At 40.2% G+C, this 12,969-nt stretch overlaps 1 non-coding gene across 1 annotated transcript; it reads right to left on the bottom strand.

Annotated features, from left to right (window-relative positions):
- Nucleotides 1-6,987: 6,987 nt before the first annotated feature.
- Nucleotides 6,988-7,095, bottom strand: LOC148564818 (small nucleolar RNA R71). The gene has a single exon (XR_015884197.1). It is a non-coding gene; the product is annotated as a small nucleolar RNA R71 (small nucleolar RNA).
- Nucleotides 7,096-12,969: the final 5,874 nt, after the last annotated feature.

A 12,969-nucleotide genomic window follows, 5' to 3' on the forward strand; every position in this document is an offset into this window, starting at 1 on the left:
TTGTGACTGTGCTGGAACATGATTCCTACTCCTCAGGTCCACTTGATTGATCCTCCCCAGGCATCTGCTACTACCTCTTCTCCTAGTGCCGTTCCTCTTCCAAAAAGACAAAGGACTGCAGAGCCTTTCAATCTTGATGCTCCCGACTTTGATGTTGTCGGGTTTGTTGATCAACAAAATGCTCCTTATGGTGTTGTTCCCACTGACGATGTATCCATTCTTCGTCATTTGGACTTCATCACTCGGAGCAGTATAAAAATGGCACACATGGGGGCAGTGCTACTTTGGACTGCCCAGGATGTTCCAGTTCACGCGACAAAGGCTTTTATGGAGAAGTCTAAGTCGGAATATGACCAGATCAAGGGGTTAAAGGAGGAGCTCGAGGTGAAAGTGACTAAACTGGAAAAAGAGTTGGAGGGTGAGAAGACTCGGGCTACTGCTGCAATGGCTTCTGCGAACTTGGCTGAGGAGATGGCTTTGAAGCATAAGGAGAGCTATGTCTTAACTTATGGGGAGATGATAGAGCTCAGGGAGAGGGTGAAATCTGCCCAGGCCGACTATGCCGAGCTCCAGGGTCATCTTGTAGGCAGCGTGAATGCTGCTTATGAGAATTTGAAGGCTTAGGTTTGAGTTCTTGCGCTCGAGCTCGACCTTACCCTATTCAGCTTGGACAACACTGTAGTGGATGGTAAGATTGTCCTTGATGGCTCGGATGATGATGATGTGGATGTAGACCCTCCTCCTGTGCCATCTGCCAAGGCCCCTGCTGCCCCGGCTTCTTCAGTTCCTGCTACTGAGGTCGGCCAGCCCGAGTCTGGCCCTGACGTCCAGATCTTGAACCGGGATGATGGGACTGTAAAAGCAATACCTCTTCAGACTCGTCCTCCTTCACCCCGAGATATTGCTACTGGGGAGTCCTTGCATCCTTTATAGTTTTCCTTTATGTATTGTGTATTGCCCGGTCTGTGGGCTTTTGAACTCTTTATTTTTTGCAGCTTGTGGTCTTGACTTGGATATTTTGGTTACTTTTCTATAGCAATTCTATGTAGAAAAACAAATTAGCATTTTGAGCTCTCTGAGGTCGATTTCTTGGGTGGCCTCTTGAGCCTATTGTTATAGTGGCTTTGTTCCTTTGCGATATGTTTGTCTGTATGTTTTTGACACTTTTCTGGAATCTTAAGAGTTTTGGAATCTTGCTGTCCGACGTCTTTTTCATTGCCTTTGTGCTTTATTTCCTGCTTTAGTCGAAGCTAGCTTTGTTCAACTAGTCTTTTTTGCATTCTTTCATATAATACTTGTAGATTGATTTTATTGAGGACATGGCTTTCTAGGTTCGACTTGAATCTCTTATAGCGCATGCCTTCTGTCGGCCGATTTCTTTATCTCAGTCTGTTCCTAGTTATTCCTAGTAATCCATTTTATTTGGACCATTGCCAGGTATCTTTTATGGATTACTTTATAACTTTTTTTAGTTTGTCGGGCCGACTTCATCATGTCGGTTCCTTCTAAGTTATTTCTAGTAATCTATTTTATTTGGGCCTTTGTCAGGTCTCTTTTTATGGATTACTTTTTATAATTTTTGTAGTTTTGTCGGGTTGATTTCATCATGTCGGTCCCTTCTAAGTTATTTCTAGTAATCCATTTTATTTGGAGCTTTGTCAGGTCTCTTTTTATGGATTACTTTTTATAACTTTTGTAGTTTTGTCGGGCCGACTTCATCATGTCGGTTCCTTCTAAGTTATTTCTAGTAATCCATTTTATTTGGGCCTTTGTCAGGTCTCTTTTTATGGATTACTTTTTATAACTTTTGTAGTTTTGTCGGGCTGACTTCATCATGTCGGTCCTTTCTAAGTTATTTCTAGTAATCCATTTTATTTGGACCTTTGTCAGGTCTCTTTTATGGATTACTTTTCATGACTTTTGTAGTTTTGTCGGGCCAACTTCATCATGTCGGTCCCATCTAATTTATTTCTAACAATCTATTTTTATTGAGGCCTCGTCAGGTCTCTTCCTATGAATTACTTTTTGATAACTTCACGCATTATTCTATTTTTTCTTTTCATCTTGCCGATTTTGTAGAATTTGAGTTTGATCCTCGCTTGGTCGACCTTTGATGAATTCGGTTTTCATATTTGTTGATCTTTATCGTGATTGAGCAGTGAGTTTGGTTTTCACTTTTTGCCGATCTGTAGCTTTATAATCGGGTGATGAATTTTTTGCGTTTAAGATTAATGCGTCTTGATAAGGAGGATTCGTAGAAAATCTGAAAAAGCTTTATTCAAAATAGAAAATATGCAAATATATACATTTGGGTGTTTACCCTTCTAAGTCGGGCAATTTTATAGATCTTGGCTTGGTGCCTCGTTAAAAAACCTTTTCAGGAAAAAGAGTGCACCTTGACCTAAGATCTTTATTACCTCTAACTATAATACCTTCTTAGGTTGCAGGCATGCCACGACCTTGGTAGCTCTCGCCCTTCTAGTTCGGACACCCTGTAGTAGCCTTTTCCCAGTACCTCTGTGACTCGGTAAGGTCCTTTCCAGTTAGCTGCTAGCTTCCCCTCTCCCGGTCGACTTGTTCCGATATCATTTTGGATTAGTATGAGGTCGTTGCTGGCAATGCTTTGTTGTACTACCTTCTGATTATATCTTGAGGCCATTCGACGTTTTAATGCCTCTTCCTTGATCCGAGCTCTTTCTCAGATTTCTGGAAGTAGGTCGAGTTCTTCCCTTTGAAGTTGGGAGTTGGCCTCTTCACCGTAGTGGATTGATGAGCGGATAATTTATACGCTTTTTGACATTATTTTTTGTATGTTTTTAGTAGGATCTAGTTACTTTTAGGGATGTTTTCATTAGTTTTTATGTTAAATTCACATTTCTGGACTTTACTATGAGATTGTGTGTTTTTCTGTGATTTCAGGTATTTTCTGGTTGAAATTAAGGGACTTGAGCAGAAATCAGATTCAGAGGTTGAAGAAGGACTGCTGATGCTGTTGGATTCTGACCTCCCTGCACTCAAAATGGATTTTCTGGAGCTACAAAACTCGAAATGGCGCGCTTCCAATTTCGTTGGAAAGTAGACATCCAGGGCTTTCCAGAAATATATAATAGTCCATACTTTGGTCAAGAATAGACGACGCAAACTGGCGTTCAACGCCAGCTCTCTGCCCAAATCTGGCGTCCAGCGCCAGAAAAGGAGCCAAAACCAGAGTTGAACGCCCAAACTGGCACAAAAGCTGGCGTTCAACTCCAAGAAGGACCTCTACACGTGCAACACTCAGGCTCAGCCCAAGCACACACCAAGTGGGCCCCGGAAGTGGATTTATGCATCAATTACTTACTCATGTAAACCCTAGTAGCTAGTTTATTATAAATAGGACCCTTTACTATTGTATTAGACATCTTTGGTCTCAGTTTTAATCCATTGTTCATCTTAGGAGACTATTGATCACGTTTTAGGGGGCTGGCCATCTCGGCCATGCCTGGACCTTTCACTTATGTATTTTCAACGGTAGAGTTTCTACACTCCATAGATTAAGGTGTGGAGCTCTGCTGTTCCTCAAAGATTAATGCAAAGTACTACTGTTTTCTATTCAATTCATCTTGTTTCGCTTCTAAGATATCCATTCACACTCAAGAACGTGATGAAGGTGATGATTATGTGTGACGCTCATCACCATTCTCCCCTATGAACACGTGCCTGACAAACACTTCCGTTCTACATGCAACAAGCTAGAATGAATATCTCTTAGATCTCTTAACCAGAATCTTCATGGCGTAAGCTAGAATGATGGCAGCATTCAAGAGAATCCGGAAGGTCTAAACCTTGTCTGTGGTATTCCGAGTAGGATTCAATGAATGAATGACTGTGACGAGCTCCAAACTCGCGATTGCAGGGCGTTAGTGACAGACGCAAAAGGATAGTAAATCCTATTCCAGCATGATCGAGAACCGACAGATGAATAGCCGTGCCATGACAGGGTGCGTTGATCATTTTCACTGAGAGGATAAGATGAAGCCATTGACAAGGGTGATGCCTCCAGATGATTAGCCGTGCCGTGACAGGGCATTGGATCATTTTCCCGAGAGATAACCGAAAGTAGCCGTTGACAATGGTGATGTATCACATAAAGCCAGCCATGGAAAGGAGTAAGACTGACTGGATGAAGATAGCAGGAAAGCAGAGGTTCAAAGGAACGAAAAGCATCTCTATTCGCTTATCTGAAATTCCTACCAATGATTTACATAAGTACCTCTATCCCTATTCTATTAATTATTATTCGAAAATACCATTATCAATTTATATCTGCCTAACTGAGATTTGCAAGGTGACCATAGCTTGCTTCATACCAACAATCTCCGTGGGATTCGACCCTTACTCACGTAAGGTATTACTTGGATGACCCAGTGCACTTGCTGGTTAGTTACACGGAGTTGTGAACCATGGTCTTGGCATCATGTTTTTGGTGCCATTACCAGGGAAAGAAAGAGCGATGAATTTTACATAATTAAAGTGTAATCACGATTCCGCGTACCAAGTTTTTGGCGCCGTTGCCGGGGATTGTTCGAGTATGGACAACTGACGGTTCATCCTGTTGCTCAGATTAGGTAATTTTCTTTTTTGTTTTATTTTCAAAAAATTTTCAAAAATCTTTCAAAAATTTTTTTTTTGTTTTCAAAAAAATTTTAGATTCAAAATTTTTAAGAATGAATTCTAGTGTTTCATGAAGCATGTGAAGCCTGGCTGGCTGTAAAGCCATGTCTAAATTCGTTTGGACTGAGGCTTCCAACCATCACTTTTATACAACTGTAGGGTATGTCAGGCATGTCGTGTCTGAATTACATGCTGAAGCTTGGCTGGCCATTGGCCATGTCTAGTGTTTTGGACCGGAGCTTTCATTGAAAGCTTGGCTGGCTAGTGAGCCATGTCTAATTCCTGGACTGAAGCTTTAGACTAAGAATGCAAGATTCCTGGAATTCATGTTAAAAATTTTGGAATCCTTATTTTTTCTTTTTCAATTAATTTTCGAAAAAAAATACAAAAAAATTAGAAAATCATAAAAATCAAAAATATTTTTCTGTTTCTTGTTTGAGTCTTGAGTCATATCATAAGTTTGGTGTCAATTGCATATGCATCTTGCATTTTTCGAAAATATCACGCATTCATAGTGTTCTTCATGATCTTCAAGTTGTTCTTGGTAAGTCTTGTTTGATCTTGATGTTTTCTTGTTTTGCATCTTTAGTTGTTTCTCATGTGCATTTTTCGTTTGTTAGAGTCTAAACATGAAACATTTCTAAGTTTGGTGTCTTACATGTTTTCTTTGCATTAAAAATTTTTCAAAAATATGTTCTTGATGTTCATCTTGACATTCAAAGTGTTCTTGGTGTTCATCTTGACATTCATATCATTCATACATGCATTCATTGTTTTGATTCAAAAATTTTCATGCATTGAGTCTTTTTATTGTTTTTCTCTCTCATCATAAAAATTCAAAAATCAAAAAAATATCTTTCCCTTTTTCTCTCATCAAATTTGAAAATTTGGATTGACTTTTTCAAAAATTTTTAAAATCAAATTGTTTCTCATGAGTCAAATCAAATTTTCAATTTGAAAATCTTATCTTTTTCAAAATCTTTTTCAAAAATCAAATCTTTTTCAAAAATCAAATCTTTTTCAAAATTCTTAGTTATTTTCGAAAATTCCAAAAATGTTTTTCAAAAATCTTTTTCTTATTTCTATACCAAATTTTCGAAAGTAACAATAACAATTAATGTTTTGATTCAAAAATTTCAAGTTTGTTACTTACTTGTTAAGAAAGGTTCAAACTTTGAGTTCTAGAATCATATCTTGTGATTTCTTGGGAATCAAGTCATTAATTGTGATTTTAAAAATCAAATCTTTTTCAAAACTAATTTCTATCATATCTTTTCAAAAATATCTTCTCATCTTATCTTTTTCAAAAATTTGATTTCAAAAAATCTTTTCTAACTTCCTAACTTCTTATCTTTTCAAAATTTGTTTCAACTAACTAACTAACTTTTTGTTTGTTTCTTAACTTTTTCAAAACTACCTAACTAACTCTCTCTCTCTCATTTCGAAAATATCTTCCCCCTTTTTTAAAATTTCTTTTTAATTTATTAATTATTTTAATTTTTAATTTTTAAATCTTAATTTTTGAAAATTACTAACATTTTTCAAAAACTATTTTCAAAAATCACTAACTCTTTTTCAAAAAATCATTTTCGAAAATTCCTTCTCTCTCACCTTATTCTATTTATTTATTCATCTACTAACATCTCATCTCACATCTCTGCCATCCTCACAGTTGTGTTTCTTCCATTATATTACATTCTTTGTCTCCCCCTCTTCTTCTACTCACACAGGGATCCCTATACTGTGGTATAAAGGATCTCTATTATTCTTATTATTTTCCTGTGCCCTCTTCTTTGTCATATGAGCAGGAGCAAGGATAAGAACATTCTTGTGGAAGCAGATCCAGAACCTGAAAGGACTCTGAAGAGAAAATTAAGAGAAGCTAAAATACAACAATCCAGAGATAACCTTTCAGAAATTTTCGAACAGGAAGAGGAGATGGCAGCCAAAAATAATAATAATGTAAGGAAGATGCTTGGTGACTTTACTGCACCTAATTCCAATTTACATGGAAGAAGCATCTCCATTCCTGCCATTGGAGCAAACAACTTTGAGTTGAAACCTCAATTAGTTTCTCTGATGCAGCAGAACTGCAAGTTTCATGGACTTCCATCTGAAGATCCTTTTCAGTTCTTAACTGAATTCTTGCAGATATGTGATACTGTTAAGACTAATGGAGTAGATCCTGAAGTCTACAGGCTCATGCTTTTCCCTTTTGCTGTAAGAGACAGAGCTAGATTATGGTTGGATTCTCAACCCAAAGACAGCCTGAACTCTTGGGATAAGCTGGTCACGGCTTTCTTAGCCAAGTACTTTCCTCCTCAAAAGCTGAGCAAGCTTAGAGCTGATGTTCAAACCTTCAGACAGAAAGAAGGTGAATCCCTCTATGAAGCTTGGGAAAGATACAAACAGTTGACCAAAAAGTGTCCTTCTGACATGCTTTCAGAATGGACCATCCTGGATATATTCTATGATGGTTTATCTGAGCTATCAAAAATGTCACTGGACACTTCTGCAGGTGGATCCATTCACCTAAAGAAAACGCCTGCAGAAGCTCAAGAACTCATTAACATGGTTGCTAATAACCAGTTCATGTACACTTCTGAAAGGAATCCTGTGAGTAATGGGACGCCTATGAAGAAGGGAGTTGTTGAAGTTGATACTCTGAATGCCATATTGGCTCAGAACAAAATATTGACTCAGCAAGTCAATATGATCTCTCAGAGTCTGCATGGAATGCAAGCTGCATCCAACAATACTCAAGAGGCTTCTTATGAAGAAGAAGCTTATGATCCTGAGAACCCTGCAATAGCAGAGGTGAATTACTTAGGTGAACCTTATGGAAACACCTATAACTCATCATGGAGAAATCATCCAAATTTCTCATGGAAGGATCAAAAGCCTCAACAAGGCTTTAATAATGGTGGAAGAAACAGGTTTAGCAATAATAAACCTTTTCCATCATCCACTCAGCAACAGACAGAGAACTCTGAACAAAATGCTTCTAATTTAGCAAATCTAGTCTCTGATCTATCTAAGGCCACTGTGAGTTTCATGAATGAAACCAGGTCTTCCATTAGAAATTTGGAAGCACAAGTGGGCCAGCTGAGTAAAAGGATCACTGAAATCCCTCCCAGTACTCTCCCAAGCAATACAGAAGAGAACCCAAAAGGAGAGTGCAAGGCCATTGACATAAGCACCATGGCCGAACCTACAAGGGGAGTGGAGGACGTGAATCCCAAGGAGGAAGACCTCCTGGGACGTCCAGTGATCAATAAGGAGCTTCTCTCTGAGGAACCAAAGGACTCTGAGGCTCATCTAGAGACCATAGAGATTCCATTGAACCTCCTTATGCCCTTCATGAGCTCTGATGAGTATTCCTCTTCTGAAGAGAATGAGGATGTTACTGAAGAGCAAACTGCCAAGTTTCTTGGTGCAATCATGAAGCTGAATGCCAAATTATTTGGCATTGATACTTGGGAAGTTGAACCTCCCTTGTTCATCAATGAACTAAGTGATCTGGATCAACTGACATTGCCTCAGAAGAGACAGGATCCTCGAAAGTTCATAATACCCTGTACCATAGGCACCATGATCTTTAAGGCTCTGTGTGACCTTCGTTCAGGAATAAACCTCATGCCCCTCTCTGTAATAGAGAAACTGGGAATCTATGGGGTGCAAGCTGCTAAAATCTCATTAGAGATGGCAGATAACTCAAGAAAACAGGCTTATGGACAAGTAGAGGACGTGTTAGTAAAGGTTGAAGGCCTTTACATCCCTGCTGATTTTATAGTCCTGGATACTGGAAAGGAATAGGATGAATCCATCATCCTAGGAAGACCTTTCCTGGCCACAGCAAGAGCTGTGATTGATGTTGACAGAGGTGAACTAGTCCTTCAATGGAATGAGGACTCCCTTGTGTTTAAAACTCAAGGATCTCCCTCTGCAACCATGGAGAGGAAGCATGAAAAGCTTCTCTCAAAGCAGAGTCAACCTAAGCCTCCACAGTCAAACTCTAAGTTTGGTGTTGGGAGGCCACAACCAAACTCTAAGTTTGGTGTTGAACTCCCATATCCAAACTCTAAGTTTGGTGTTGGAAAGTCTCAACAAAGCTCTGCACATCTGTGAGGCTCCATGAGAGCCCACTGTCAAGCTATTGACATTAAAGAAGCGCTTATTGGGAGGCAACCCAATTTTTATTTCTCTAACTATATTTTTCTTAGTTATATGTCTTTGTAGGTTCATGATCATGTGGAGTCACAAAATAAATATAAAAATTGAAAACGGAATCAAAAACAGCAGAAGAAAAATCACACCCTGGAGGAGCATCTGTCTGGCGTTCAGCGCCAGAACAGAGCATGGTTCTGGCGCTGAATGCCCAAAATAGGCAGCTTCTGGGCGCTGAACGCCAAAACAGGCATGGTTCTGGCGTTCAACGCCAGAAATGGCACACAAATGGGCGTTGAATGCCCAAAATGGCCACCAACCTGGCGCTGAACGCCCAGAGTTGTATGCAAAGGCATTTTTACATGCCTAATGGGTGCAGGGATGTAAATCCTTGAACACCTCAGGATCTGTGGACATCACAGGATCCACTCAGGATCTGTGGACCCCACAGGATCCCCACCTACCTCCACTCACTTCTTCTCACCACTTTCTTTCACACAACCCCATAAACACTCTTCCCCAAAAACCCTTCACCAATCACCTCAAACTCTCTTCCCCATCACCTCTTCACCATTCACATCCATCCACTCTTCCCCATAAACCTACCTCATAAACTCCACCTACCTTCAAAAATTCAAAACCAATTTCCCACCCAAACCCACCCATATGGCCGAAACCTTTCCCCCCTCCCTTCCCTATAAAAAGCCTTCCATTCTTCATCAAATTCACACAACACACCCCTTTACACCCTTCTTGGCCGAAAACACTTCCCACTCTCCCTCTCCTCCATTTCTTCTTCTTCTTCATCTATTCTTTCTTTTATTGCTCGAGGGCGAGCAAAATTCTAAGTTTGGTGTGGTAAAAGCATAAGCTTTTTGTTTTTCCATTACCATTGATGGCACCTAAGACCGGAGAATCCTCTAGAAAGGGGAAAGGGAAGACAAGAGCTTCCACATCCGAGTCATGGGAGATGGAAAGGTTCATCTCTAAAGCCCATTAAGACCACTTCTATGATGTTGTGGCCAAGAAGAAGGTAATCCCTGAGGTCCCTTTCAAACTCAAAAGAAATGAGTATCCGGAGATCCGACATGAAATTCAAAGAAGAGGTTGGGAAGTTCTAACAAATCCCATCCAACAAGTCGGCATCCTAATGGTTCAAGAGTTCTATGCTAATGCATGGATCACCAAGAACCATGATCAAAGTAAGAACCCGGATCCATAGAACTATGTTACAATGGTTCGGGGGAAATACTTAGATTTTAGTCCGGAGAATGTGAGGTTGGCGTTCAACTTGCCAAACATGGAAGAGGACGCACGCCCCTACACAAGGAGAGTCAACTTTAATCAAAGGTTGGACCAAGTCCTTATGGACATATGTGTAGAAGGAGCTCAATGGAAGATTGACTCCAAAGGCAAGCCGGTTCAACTAAGAAGATTAGACCTCAAGCCTATAGCTAGAGGATGGTTAGAGTTCATTCAATGCTCAATCATTCCCACTAGCAACCGGTCTGAAGTTACTAAAGACCGGGCCATCATGATCCATAGCATCATGATTGGAGAAGAGGTGGATGTTCATGAGATTATACCTCAAGAACTCTACAAGGTGGCTGACAAGTCTTCCACTATGGCAAGGTTAGCCTTTCCTCACCTCATTTGCCACCTATGCAATTCGGCTGGGATTGACGTAGAGGGAGATATCCTCATTAAAGAGGACAAGCCCATCACTAAGAAGAAGATGGAGCAAGCAAGAGAGCCCATTCATGGAGCTCAAGAGGCGTATGAAGCTCATCACCATGAGATCCCGGAAATGCCTCAAATGCACTTTCCTCCACAAAACTATTGGGAGCAAATCAACACCTCCCTAGGAGAATTGAGTTCCAATATGGAACAACTAAGGGTGGAACATCGAGAGCACTCCATCATGCTTCATGAAATAAGAGAAGATCAAAAAGCAATGAGGGAGGAGCAACAAAGACAAGGAAGAGACATAGAAGAGCTCAAGGACATCATTGGTTCCTCAAGAAGGAAACGCCACCATCACTAAGGTGGATTCATTCCTTGTTCTTGCTTTCTCTGTTTTTCGTTTTCTATGTTATGTACTTATCTATGTTTGTGTCTTCATTACATGATCAGTAGTAGTAGTAACTATGTCTTAAAGTTATGAATGTCCTATGAATCCATCACCTCTCTTAAATGAAAAATGTTTTAATTCAAAAGAACAAGAAGTACATGAGTTTCGAATTTATCCTTGAACTTAGTTTAATTATATTGATGTGGTGACAATGCTTCTTGTTTTCTGAATGAATGCTTGAACAGTGCATATGTCTTTTGAAGTTATTGTTTAAGAATGTTAAATATGTTGGCTCTTGAAAGAATGATGACTAGGAGACATGTTATTTGATAATCTGAAAAATCATAAAAATGATTCTTGAAGCAAGAAAAAGCAGCAAAGAACAAAGCTTGCAGAAAAAAAAAATTAGGCGAAAAAAAAATAATAGAAAGAAAAGCAAGCAGAAAAAGCCAAAAGCTCTTAAAACCAAGAGGCAAGAGCAAAAAGCCAATAACCCTTAAAACCAAAAGGCAAGGGCAAATAAAAAGGATCCCAAGGCTTTGAGCATCAGTGGATAGGAGGGCCAAAAGGAATAAAATCCTGGTCTAAGCGGCTAAACCAAGCTGTCCCTAACCATGTGCTTGTGACGTGTAGGTGTCAAGTGAAAACTTGAGACTGAGCGGTTAAAGTCAAGGTCCAAAGCAAAAAAAAAAAAAGAGTGTGCTTATGATGGCAGCATTCAAGAGAATCCGGAAGGTCTAAACCTTGTCTGTGGTATTCCGAGTAGGATTCAATGAATGAATGACTGTGACGAGCTCCAAACTCGCGATTGCAGGGCGTTAGTGACAGACGCAAAAGGATAGTAAATCCTATTCCAGCATGATCGAGAACCGACAGATGAATAGCCGTGCCGTGATAGGGTGCGTTGATCATTTTCACTGAGAGGATAAGATGAAGCCATTGACAAGGGTGATGCCTCCAGACGATTAGCCGTGCCGTGACAGGGCATTGGATCATTTTCCCGAGAGATGACCAAAAGTAGCCGTTGACAATGGTGATGTATCACATAAAGCCAGCCATGGAAAGGAGTAAGACTGACTGGATGAAGATAGCAGGAAAGCAGAGGTTCAGAGGAACGAAAAGCATCTCCATTCGCTTATCTGAAATTCCTACTAATGATTTACATAAGTACCTCTATCCCTATTCTATTAATTATTATTCGAAAATACCATTATCAATTTATATCTGCCTAACTGAGATTTGCAAGGTGACCATAGCTTGCTTCATACCAACAATCTCCGTGGGATTCGACCCTTACTCACGTAAGGTATTACTTGGACGACCCAGTGCACTTGCTGGTTAGTTACACGGAGCTGTGAACCATGGTCTTGGCATCATGTTTTTGGTGCCATTACCAGGGAAAGAAAGAGCGATGAATTTTACATAATTAAAGTGTAATCACGATTCCGCATACCATGGATCACTCTGGGCGATCCTTCTTCGACCTTCACTGGGATCATTGCCTCCATTCCGTAAGCTAATCGGAAAGGTGATTCCTTTGTGGTGGAGGGTGGAGTTGTCCAATATACCCATAGGACTTGTGGAAGCTCTTCAGCTTAGGCTCCCTTCGTGTCCTGTAACCTCCGTTTTAACCCAGCCATTATGACTTTGTTGGCAGCTTCTGCTTGTCCATTAGCCTGTGGGTATTGTACGGATGTGAATTGGTGCTTTATTTTCAAGTCGGCCACTAATTTTCTGAAGCATGTGTCTGTAAATTGGGTTCCATTGTCTGTGGTGATGGAGTATGGAAACCCAAACCTTGTGACAATGTTTCTATATAGGAATTTTCTACTTCTTCTGCCTCAATCCATTTTGTGAAATAATCTACCCCAACGATGAGGAACTTGACCTGTCCTGATCCTTGGGGGAAGGGCCCAAGGAGGTCGAGTCCCCATTTTGCGAATGGCCAGGGTGAGGTTACACTGATGACTTCCTCTAGTAGGGCGATGTGGAAATTAGTGTGTTTCTGACATGGTGGACATGTCTTTAAGAACTCTGTTGCTTCCTTTTGTAAAGGTGGCCAATAAAATTTGCTTCCT

This window comes from Arachis ipaensis, chromosome B5, assembly GCF_059453495.1.
Source record: "Arachis ipaensis isolate K30076 ecotype BB chromosome B5, ASM5945349v1, whole genome shotgun sequence".
NCBI lineage: Eukaryota > Viridiplantae > Streptophyta > Magnoliopsida > Fabales > Fabaceae > Arachis > Arachis ipaensis.